This window comes from Phoca vitulina, unplaced genomic scaffold (assembly GCF_004348235.1).
Source record: "Phoca vitulina isolate PV1807 unplaced genomic scaffold, GSC_HSeal_1.0 scaffold174, whole genome shotgun sequence".
Classification (NCBI taxonomy): domain Eukaryota; kingdom Metazoa; phylum Chordata; class Mammalia; order Carnivora; family Phocidae; genus Phoca; species Phoca vitulina.
Window position 1 is genome coordinate 76,653 of NW_022589877.1, and position 12,097 is coordinate 88,749.

The following is a 12,097-nucleotide window of genomic DNA, read 5'->3' on the forward strand; positions in this document are numbered from 1 at the left end:
CTGGCCAATCGCAGCGCCGCGCTCCGCGAAGAGCCTGAGCCCGCCCACGAAGGTCGCGCGCCTGCGCCTAAGAGGCGGCCGCAGCCCCAGGGGAGCGGGATGGGCTCGTCTCCTCTTGTCTCTCGCGTTTTCAGTCCGGTCCAAACCGTGCTTCTGCACGCTATCCTCGTGAGTGAAGGAAAATGCCTGATATGACCTCAGTCATTTTAGTGGCCCTTAGAGACCTTCTCCATAGCCTGCTCCCCCAAATACCCTCCATTTCATGCTCTCCCTTGCCTGGCGCTGAGCACGCTTTGAATTGAAACACCCTGGGAGCCATGGCCCCCGTGACTTAAACTCACACTGAAGAAGGGTCTACAAGAGCCAAGCCAAAGCTCTCATCTAAGAAATTAGTAGTGCTGTAACGCATGGTCACCATTTCTTTAGAAGCTCCAACTAGGATGCAATCATTTTCAAACGCAGAGCTCAGAGCTTGGGGCAGGAAACGCGTTAAGTGAGTTTAAGTGGCTTGCTTGGGGGATCCTAAATAGGGGGTTGTGGGCCAACAAAAATTGTCCTTGTTCTTATGCTGATAAAAACACGGACATTGTGATTCTTCAGGGCACTAGTTAACATTCAGTATTTGAAAACTCACCTACTGACCCGGTCATGCCCACCCCAAGTCCAGAGGATTTTAAGCTTTTTGTAAATTTCATAGGTCATTAGTTTAAAAAGGTTCTAATTTTTCTGGTTCACGTGACCTTAAGTCATATTTTCATATGGCTTTAAGCCTTCTGTTAAGAGGACTTTTAGTATACTATTCTCCCCATTTTCAGACATGAAAACTGAGACTCAGGGACATAAAGTGACTTTGCCTAAGGTTCCAGAGCTGGGAAACGGCAGAGCCAGAATTCAATACCAGGTCTATATGGACAAAAATCTATGCCCATTCACTGTGTCCACTGCCTATTGCTGGAAAGAAGAGGACAGCAGTGGGAAGTGAAGTTGATGAGGTAGTGGGAAGCCAGTTTGTGAAAGAGCTTGTTTACCTTGATGAAGTGTTTGAATCCCTTCTTTTCCTGGAGGCAAGTTTGGATGGGGGTAGGTGGAGTGTGTAGGTGCGCTCAGTACCCAAAGTATGAGTGTGATAAGAAGAAGGGCTGGTGGGGAGAATTCCATAGAAAGGAAAAAAAGTGATGGGAGCACCAAAATCTTCATCGCCAATCCAGGGAAGGCTATCTCCAGTTGTCCTTTGGCTCAGTGTCCACCATCATCACTTATATATCCTTGGAACGGCTGGGAACTCAAAATGAAGCAAAGCAAAACCCTGATTACTATCTTAGGCAGCTGCCCTTCTGTGGGCTGTGGAGAAAAGCTAGAAGGAACTCCCTCAGGACCCAGGCTCCTGCCTCCCTGCTTCTCAGCTGTCAGTGATCTCCAAAGGCTCTGAATACTAGGAAGAAAGGACCAACCTTCCGGCTTGCCTGCCCTTAGGCTACTGGATTTTTCTCAGTGCCATTTTCACACAGCCAGAGGACTCCCCCTTCTTTAAACCCACTAAGTCCTCCAGCCCTCTCTCCTTCTCCCTCAGTCCCACGGTCACTTCCTTTGGGCCCTTCTCAGTGCCTTCCAGAGTCCCAGCTCTCACCGCAGGGTGCCAATGACCCAGGAAACTCATCGTCCTGGACTCCTAGTCCTCCTTTGTAAAGGGTCACATACATTCACAGACTTGAAGTAAGCTAGCTGTTGGGGAGGATTTAGAATGGATAAATGGAGAAAATGGAGGAGAATCGAAATAATAGTTACTACTATGTCCCATTTATATATCGGGCCCTGTTCAAAGCACTAAACTTATATTAATTCTCTTGGCTGTTCCTCATTTCACATCTACCCCAGAGTGAGGGCTCCCATTCCCCCAGCTCCTCTCAAGGGGATGGAGTTTAAAAAACCTTCCCTAATTATTATTTGTTTAAGTGTGATAATGGTATTGTATTTTTTTTAAAAGCCCTTACCTGCTAGAGAAGCATAATGGAGTATTTTCAGATAAAATTGTATGACATCTGGGGTTTATATTAAAATACTCCAGGAGGGAGAAAAATGAGAGGAGGAAAGATGAACGTAGAGTGGCAAAATGTTGATAATTGTTGAAGCTTGTTACAGAGGTTCATTATCCTCTTCTCTCTACTCTGCCTGTTTGAAATTTTCCATAATAAAAATTAAAAAAAAAAACTTTGCTATCTAATCTGCAAATAACACTGAGTCACCCGCACTCAAAGACCGGAAATAAGATAATGAGGCCTTGTGGGAGAGTTCAGAATGGGTAAACGGAGAGATGGATGAGGCAGAATCAGAACAATAGCTATTACTAATATAGCACTTCAGTGCCAAGCCTTGTTCTACTCAGTTTACATATACTAAGTCTTTTCAGCCTTGCAACAACCTTGTTCGGTAGTGTATGCTATTATTATTTGCCCTTTATAGACAAGGAAACTGAGGCACAGTAAGATAGAATAACTTATACAAGTGTACACAGCTTGTGGGTGGTAAAGTTGGGTTCCAAACCCAGGCACTCTGGCTTTTGACTTTTTGCGCCTTTTTTTTAAAGATTTTATTTATTTATTTATTTATTTATTTGAGAGAGAGAGAGTGCTCAAGAGTGCAGGAGAAGGGGCAGAGGAGGAGGAACAGAGGGAGAGGGACAAGCAGACTCCTCCCAGAGTGCGGAGCCCCGACACTGGGCTCGATCTCAGGACCCTGAGATCATGACCTGAGCCAAAACCCAGAGTCAGACGCCCAACCGACTGAGCCACCCAGGCACCCCTTGACACTTTGCTCTTAAACATGATGCTAGTTAGATGTAGAAAGCAGCTGATAGGTGAAGATAAGGGTTCATTCATCCATGTACTTATTCATCTATTTAATAGATACGTATTGAGCCTTTACAAGATGGCTGGGCAAGCATCTGGGTGCTGGGATACAGTGGTGAGCAAAACAGACAGGTTCTTGCTATCAAAGAGTTTGAAGTTTGATGGGGATTTGGAGGGTGGGCCTTGAAATAATAATTATGCAAGCATGTGGAAAATTACAAACCATGATGAGGGCACAGAAGGAGAGCTCCAGGGAATTCTGAGAGCATATGATGAGGTACCTGACCCAGTCTGAAGGGGCTGGGAAGGTTTTTCTGCTGAAGTAACGTGAGCTGAGAGCTGAAGGATAAGGAGGAGTTGATGGAATGAAAAAAGGGAAGGGAAGAGCATTTCAGGCAGAGGGAAGAGCACAACCAAAGGTCCTGGAGCAGGAGAGAGTTTGATGCACATGAAGAACTGAAAAGGCTAGGGGTGGTGGGAGCAAAGCCTAGAACACTAGAGTTGGAAGGGTTTTTTTGGAGTCCAGTCCAATGTCACAGGTGAGGGAACTGCCCCTGGGAAAGAAGGAAGTGACTGGTCCAAGGTCACACCCTGAATCAGTGGCAGAAACAGGACTCAACCTAGGTTCCCTGACCCCCAGCCCAGTTCTCTTTCCAGCACAGATCATGGCTTTCCTGCATATGAGGAGGAGGGAGGTAAACTGGGTGTCAGCAAAATACTGCTCACGGGGACTGAAAATGGAAGAGAGTGTTTTTGGAGATAGGTATAAATAACCAAATGAAATCTTCATGGGCAAGGAGACCAAGAGTGAGTTTGGGGCAGAAAAAAGAAGAAAGTAATTTGGAAACAGGAAGAATTTAATTTGTGATTCCCAGATCCCTAATTGGGCTTGTCTCCTGCTATTTCTAGCAAGGGATCTAAAGTGGGTGGGAGTCGGGGGGGGGGGGAGGGTTGGAGAAGAGTACTGGGGCTGAGGTCTTCGTCCCCTCTTTTGAGGTGAGGGGAGGGTGCTCTCTGGCTCAGTGGCCCAGCTGTGTGTCATCTCCAGCTCCGCCAGCAGGGGGAGCCGGAAACCGAGCTTCCTAAGAATGGCGGCTGGCCTGGCCCCTGGGCTGGAGAAATTCTTAATGGAAGCTGGTCAAACCAGTCCAGCATGCTGTGGAAATGACAGGAACCGAGGGGAAAGAGGGAGCCAAGAGTTAGGATTATCCGCAGAATCTTTGCATTAAAGTGCAGTCTTTGGTAAGTGCCTTCTAAACCTGGGTTTGAGCTGAAGCAGGCAGGCACCAAAGGGTAGGGAATCATTTGAGAGGAAAGTGCTGCTGCACGAACCAGGGCCTTCTACGCTCCCCTTGGACTACCTCATCCACTCCCCAAACCTCACAATTCTGTCGCTAGCCTCATCCTTTCTCCTGAGTCTCAGACCTAGATGGCCAGCTGGCTACAGGAACGTCTCTTCCCGGAAGCTCAAACTCAACATGGCACTGAACTCATCTCCCACCCTCCCCGAGACCTGTTCCCTCAGCATCCCTCATTTCTGTGAACAGCACTGCCAACCCCCCCAGTCGTTCAAGTCAGAAACTGGGGGGCATCTTTCCAATTCACTAATATGTCCTGTTGGCTCTACCTCCAAAATATATCCCAAACCCAAACACTTCCCTTCATCAACCCTGCCACCATTCTGGTCTATGCCAGGGTCATCTCTCACCTGGCTCACTGCAAAAGCTTCCTGACTTTCTTCCTGCTTTTACTTGTGCTCGCTCCCCACTGTTTCTGCACCCAGAAACCAGAGTGATCTTCCAAAGACACTGATCTGATCATGTCATGGCCCTGTCTAAACCCTCTGAAGCCTCCTCCTTGCCCTCCAAATCAAGTCCTGCCTCCTCAACATGGCATTCAAGGCCTTCCTGATCTGGCCCCTGACTGCTTCTCCTGCCTTATGACTCACTTCTCCATGGCCCCTATACACACACACACACACACACACACACACTCACACACCCCACTCTTCCCAAACTGAACCACTTCCCCTTAAATCTTGCCTCGCGTGCTGTTTCCTCTGCCTGGACTTTCTTCCCTTCCTTTTTGTCTCACTATCTCCTATTCACTCCTTGGCTCTCAGCTCAAGTCTCCCTTCTTCCAGGCACCTTCCATAATCCTTCCCAACAGTTATCCTCTGGGACACAATGTGATACACCCTGCCTTCATTCATCATTGGTTGTAGTCCATGGAATGTGGCTGCCTGGTTACCTCTGGCTGCCCATGATCGTGTGAGCTCTGTGAAGGACAGATCTGTCTTTTTCACTTTATAGCTTCACAGAGCTTAGCCCAGTACCTACATATAGTAGCCAATAAGTAAATACTTTTGGATGGATGATGAATGGATGGATGGATGAATTTGTCAATTTCCTAGTCTCAAAGGAGAGCAATAGACACCATGTTGGAGAGCTATAATGAGGCCGTGGGTAGGAGTGATACATCCAAGGAGGTGGGGAGGTCCAAACCTGCCCATCCCAGCCACACTTCTGGCCAGCACTGTGCCTGACTCCCTCTTAAACCCACCTCGGGAAGGACTCAGAAATAGCACAGAGCAATCTGAGTTACACCCAGGAATGGGATACTCCCTTTCTAGTCTCTTCCCAAATCTCGTGCTGGGAGAAAGCCACCCATGACTGGCTGTGAAATGAATGGGCTCCAGCCAGTGCCTAGTGTTGGTGGATTCTCCAGATGCCCCGTGCCCACTTGTTCCCCACATGAAGAGCATTTCTGGAAGCTCCCATGAGTTCCTCCTCAGCTCCCGCAACTTCTTCCTGCAGCAGCTGAGAAACGCTCCCTACACGGCATGGGCACCTATCCTAAAAGCTAAAGTCAAGGCTTCTCCCTGGTGTCAGCCCAAGAAGGGACCCCTGGGGGCACCTAATCTTAACCTTCGTGGTCCTTTGCCCTTCCTCCTTGGCACTACAGAAGACAGGCAATAAAATCTACAAGCGGGAGGGGAGGATGGAGGGTTACATTTTTCTACAGCCCTTCGAAGGCCTTGGCCCCCTGCCTAGATCTGAGTCAGGAACTGTATGTCCCAGAGAATTGGCTCCCCAGCCATCTGCTCTGAGCTTAAAGAGCCGAGGGGCCCTCGTTGGATGCTCTGTTCAAATTAGCCAAGAAGAGCAGGATGAGGACGACACAGCAGGAGGGATCTTGACCAGTCTAGGCCCTCTAGACTGTGTGTGGAGGCAAGGGGCAGATACACAACACCAGGGCACAGTGAGGGCATGGCAAGTCCCCAAGCAGAGAGCGCCTCTCACAGCCCAGCTGCACTGCTCCCAGAGCCAAGCCTTCCCAGCGCCCCTTTCGAGGGAACTCATGGCTTTGTGAACACCTACTTGTGCCAGGCCCACCACGAGCAAGAAATGACTGTTCTCCTTTACCAGTCACAGGAACCAAGGCTCAGAAGGGTTAACTGCTTTACACAAAGTCACAGAGCAAGTACGAAGCAGATTCAAAGAGACCAGGGCCAGGCATCAAGTCCCAGACCCTTGGTAAATGGTTGCCAAGGCTACTAGAAAATGATTCTCCCTTTCAGTGAGCAGGTAGGCAGCCTGAGGACAATGGCTGGGAGGGGATACAGAAAGTCACACTCCTTCTATGCCTAGGACATAGCTTGCTCCATCCAGGAGAAAACATGTCTTTAACCCTTTAACGTACACCCTATCCAGGTGGTAGGAATGGGTCAGGCAATAAGGTCAAGTTTCATACATGGGAAATTTTAGGGTGGAGGCAATGAAAGACTTAAGTCTCACATCAGAGGGTAAGGGTTCAGTTCAGATAAATGAACCAATCCAAGAAGCCAGACAGATCCACTGGAGGAAGCCTGACAAGGCACCCCTCAGTCCCCAAATCCCCACGGCCATGTATGTTCACAGGATTGAAGAACCACAAGCATCAGGCATAGTTGCCAGAGGGCATATTTAGGGACTCATAAAAATAGGGACCCTCTGGGCGCCCCGGTGGCTCAGCCAGTTAAGCGTCTGCCTTCGGCTCAGGTCATGATCCCGGGATCGTGGGATGGAGCCCCGCATCGGGCTCCCTGCTCAGCAGGGAGTCTGCTTCTCCCTCTGTCTCTCCCCCTGCTTGTGCTCGCTCTCTCTGTCAAATAAATACAATCTTTAAAAAGGAAAAAAAAGACAGACAATACAAAGTGTTAGCAAGGATGTGGGACAACCGTACCTCTCATATTTTGCTGGTGGGAGTGCAAATTGGTACAAGAATTTTGGAAAACTGACAGTTTCGAGCAAGTTCAACATAAATCCAGCCATTCCACCCCAAGAGAAATGAGTGCATGTGCCTGCGGAAAGACTGGGACAACCCAAATGTCCCTGGATGTGTGAATGGCTAAACACGCTGGTGCATCCACACAAGGGCACACCATTCAGCAATGGAAGGGACTACTACTGATCAGTGCAACAATTTGGATGAATCTCAAAGGCGTTACGCTACGTGAAAGAAGCCGATCTCAAAATGTCACATACTGCTCGATTCCACTTAGATCAAGTTGGGAGAACAATCAAAATGAATCTGTGGTAGAAATAAAAATGGTGGGTTCCTCTGGCAGGGGTGGGGGCATTGACTGGGACGGTGGAAATGGTCTATGTTTCTCTTGGGGCGGTGGATACACACTGCCCACAATTATCACAATTCATTGAACTGTACACTTAAGACCTATGCATTTTACTGTGTGTACATTTTGCCTTAATTTTAAAATACCATGTCCAGGCCCCGCCTCTGACTAATTAAATCAAAATCCCTAGAGGTGGGGCCTGGGCAAGGACCTTCTTTAAATCTCCCCAAGTGACACTAATGTGCAGCTGGTCGGAGAAGCATCGATTAATATTACCACCACCTTTCCCCAGCAACAGACTCTCTCGGCCTCCTGTGTCATGGAGACGTTTCAAAGGTGCCCATCGGAAAGAGTCCGTCCTAGGATCACCAGCAGAGGTAGGCAGGTGTGAACAGGTGAGCGGGCGTGGGTACTTGCCAATATGTCTCAGAAGATGTTTCATATCAATTCATAAAAACACTGAATTTCACACTTTAAAATGGTTAAAATGGTGAATGTACTATTCTGTGAACTTCATCTCAATTCAAAAAATTAAAAAAAATTCAAGAGCTTCCTTAGTTTTAATAGCCACATATATTCTAAGAGTGTACTTTAATTTATTTGACCAGTCCCCTTTTGGTGGATATTTTTCCATTCTGCGGCTATTACAAATAGTCCTGATACACGCATTCCTGTGAATATGTGTGAGCATATCTGTAGGATGATCTCCTAAAGGTGGAATTGTTGGGGTCAAAGTGTATGTGTCTTTCTCATTTGGATAGAAATTGCTAATAGGGATGGGCGAAATTATATTCCCATCAGCAATGTATGAGGATGCCTGTTTCCCCACACCTTTGCTAACTCCTGTTTTCCAACCTTTTGATCTTCGCCCTTCTGCTTATTAAAAAGTCATACCTCATAGTTTTATTTTGCATTTCCCCTTAGAGTAGGTCTTCACTGAGACAGGTCAAGTGGAGAACAAGGGTATCATTTTGGAGGTAGAGAGGGAGGCGGTTATCTGTTCTAGCATAGGGTTAGCTTTGAACAAGTCACCAAGAATCCCGAGAACTCTTTCCTGAATATCAAGGACTCCCGAATGTCTCTCTTAGGTCCAGACCTCTCACTTGAGCCCCAGACTCCTGTAGCAAGGCCTCCCTGACATCCCATACTGAAAACACCCAGAAGTATGGGTTCCCAACCCACCCTCAAACCTGAGCTCCTCCAGTCTATCCCATCCCTATAAATTGCACCACCATCCACCCAGTTGCTCAAGTCCGAAACCTAGAAACTGGGAACGTTGTCTCTTCTCTGTCCCTCACCCAACCCATCGCCAAGCCCTTCACGCTCTATCTCCAAAATACATCCTGAATCTCTCCACTTTTCCCCACGCAACTGCAAGCACCCAAGCCTAAGCCACCTGGCATTTACCAGTCACTTCCTAATTGGCCTCCCTATTCCCATTCTTGTCTCCCAGTCCATTTTTCTTATTAGGGTAATCTAATCCATTGTTCAAACTGCAGCCAATAATCTTTTTTAAAAATAGAAACCAGATCACATCACTCCTTTGCTTAGGACCTTTCATGAGTTCACAATGCACTGAAAATACCATCCAAACTCCTTACGGGGCCTGCAAGCCCCTAGTGCCCCGAGGGGTCCAAATCTCATCCTGTTTGTTCATTTCAGCTCAACCACGGGGGCTTTCTTTCTCTTCTTCAAACAACCAAGGCCATTTCCACCACAGGGGCTTTGCATGTGCTCTTCCCTCTGCCGGGAACACTTTCCCCTAAAATCTTAGCGCGGCTGGCTCCATCTTAGCATCCAGATCTCAGCTTTCTCTCCTGTGAGACCTCTCCTGAATACCAAGGTCTCTCTAAAGTAGCTACCCCACCTCCCTCATCCTTTAGAGCCCTTCCCAGTATTGAGAAGTATCTCCCTTCTCTGTTTACTTCCATATGGTCTCTTCGTCCTCCAGAACATTAGCTCCATGTCTCCATCTCCAATACCCACATTTAGTTCTGAGGCCCAGTAGGTGCTTTAAAAATATTCGGAAGGAATGAACCGTTCAGTAGGGCTTTCTTGTTTTCAAAGCCTCCTCCTGGTCTCAGATTTAAAGAGGGAGGAGGCCATCGGAGAAGGAGGGGCTGTTTTTCAGCACCAAGAAGGGAACAAAACTGATTTTAAGTACCTGGGGTCGGCATCTATCCAAATAATTAGCAACAAAGTCTAACCAAAGCTCTCCTTGGAAACACCGGGGAGCCTCCTTTGAATTATCGTGTGTCATTGCAAGCAATAAAACGGCCTTCTTTTGTCAATATTCTCTGCTTCAAATTTGTCACTAATTCCAGCTGGCCTCGTCCCAGCCCATCCGAATGACCGAGAGGCAGAGTGAATACAATTTAATCAGCGGCTCGGTCCCCACGGGATGAGCTGGCGGCGTCTCTGTGGGCCTCGTCGCTAAAAGGTGTTCCGGGGCCAGTGATTTTTGCACCGAATAAAGGCGGGCCAGCAGGGACCCCGCTCCTGCGGCGGGGGAATCTGGCAGGCACTGAGTCAGGGCGGGGGCAAGGCGGGCAGGAGCGGGGAGCGGCAACAAAGGCGGGGGACGAGCGGGGAAGAAGACAATGCCACGCCCACGAAGGGTCGTCGTACGAACCGTTCGGGCCGCGATCTCCTTTCCGCCGCCCCGCCCCCGCCCCCACGACGGCCTCGGGGCGGGTTCCTCTGGCCCCGGGACCAACGGGGAAACCGAGGCTCCGAGAGGGCCGTGCCCGCCACCCGCCTCATCTGCCCCGCCTCATCTCCTGCAGTCAGTGAGCCCGGCGGCGCCGGGGCCGTTGCTATGGCTGCTCTGAAGTGTCACAAGTGCCCAGGAAGCATACAAATCGACCTGCATGAGACACAGCCCTGTGCAAAACAACTTCCCATTTACTCGCAATAATTACCACCCCCAGAGAATCGCCTGTACCCAGGCGGGCGAGGGGGGGCTTGGAGGGGGAAGGGAGGCAAGAGGCGAGCGAGGGAGGGAGGCGGCGGGGTCGGGGGGGGGCGCACCAGGCAGGCGGCGGCTGCCTTGCCAAGGCTGGGGTTTGAGGGAGGGGTCTAGGGGGAGAAGAGAGGTGGTCTTCCTGAATTCGGCACTGAGAAAGGGCTCTGTTCTGGGGGGATCTGGAAACTTGAACGGTCTTCTGGATGGATCCTATCAGGGCATTGCATTCAGTAGGTATTGGGCACTCTGGTGGTGGGCATTTAGCCTGGCATTGGGCATGCGAAGGCCAGTTCTTGTGGTGGAGTGGCTCACAGACTCCTGGGAGACCAAGAAAAAAAAAAAAAAAAGGCAGCGAGATACACGAACAGGGTACAATTATAAGGGCCTTCATCCATTGAACATATATATTTATGAAGTGCTTACTCTATGCCAGGCATCTTGCTGAGGCTACAGCAGTGAACAAAACAGACAAAAGTTCCTGCCCTCATGAAGTTTACGTGGGACTGGAAAGAGACAACAACTTTTAAAAAAATATGATAAAAGTAGGGGCGCCTGGGTGGCTCAGATGCTTGAGCGTCTGCTCATTATCCCAGGGTCCTGGGATTGGGCTCCGGGCTCGGCGGGGAGTCTGCTTCTCCCTCTCCTGTTCCCCCTGCTTGTGCTCTCCCTCTCTCTGTCAAATAAATAAATAAAATATTTTGAAAATACATGATAAAAGTATACTGTTAGTTGGTGTATTTGTCTGGGTTCTCTAGAGAAACAGAACGGATAGGATGTGTATATATACGTAAAGAAATTTCCCATAAGGAATTACTTCATGCAGTTTTGGAGGCTGGGTAGTCCGAGATAATGCAGTGGGTGAGCTGGAGACCCAGGGGAACCAGTGGTATATAGAGTTCCAGCCCACGGCCAGAGGCCTGAGACCCAGGAGAGCCAATGGTGGAAGTTTCAGTCCGAGTCCGAAGGCAGGAGGAGAATGCCGTCCCAGCTCCAAGACAGTCAGGCCGAAAGAATTCTTGCTTACTCAATCGTGTACTGGATTCAGGCCTTCAATGGACTGGGGGGAAGCCCACCCACATTGGGGAGGGCAATCTGCTTTTCTCCGTCTTCAGATTCAAATGTTAATCTCATGCAAAAAAACCGCAGCAGCCACACCCAGACATAATGGTTAACCAAATATCTGCCCCCCCACCCCCGTGGCCCAGTCAGGTTGACACATAAAATGAACCATCACAGCCGAGTGAGAGGCGTGGCTGTAGTTGATGACAAGGGCCAGCAAGGGAGAAAAATAATACAGGAGAATAGGAATAGGAAGTGTTGGTGGGGTGGGGGCTGCCAATTTAAACGGGGTGATGGAGAAAGTCTCACCGAGAAGGTATCATTTGAATGAAGACCTGAAAGAAGTGAGGCAGGGGCACCTGGGTGGCTCAGTGGGTTGAGCGGCTGCCTTCGGCTCAGGTCCTGATCTCAGGGGCCTGGGATCGAGCCCCGCGTCGGGCTCCCTGCTCAGTGGGGAGCCTGCTTCTCCCTCTCCCTCTGCCCCTCCCCCTGCTTGTGCTCTCTCTCAAATAAATAAATACAATCTTTAAACAATAACAAACAAAAAAAGAGAGAGAGAAAGAAATGAGGCAGCAAGCCATGCCGATTTCCAAGAATATTCCAGGCAGAAGA

General features: G+C 49.1%; 1 protein-coding gene across 1 annotated transcript in view; it reads left to right on the forward strand.

Annotated features, from left to right (window-relative positions):
* LOC116629013 (peptidyl-prolyl cis-trans isomerase NIMA-interacting 4) overlaps window positions 1–12,097 on the forward strand; it is a 51,070-nt gene that overhangs the window by 32,997 nt on the left and 5,976 nt on the right. The gene's annotated exons all lie outside the window — the stretch shown is intronic.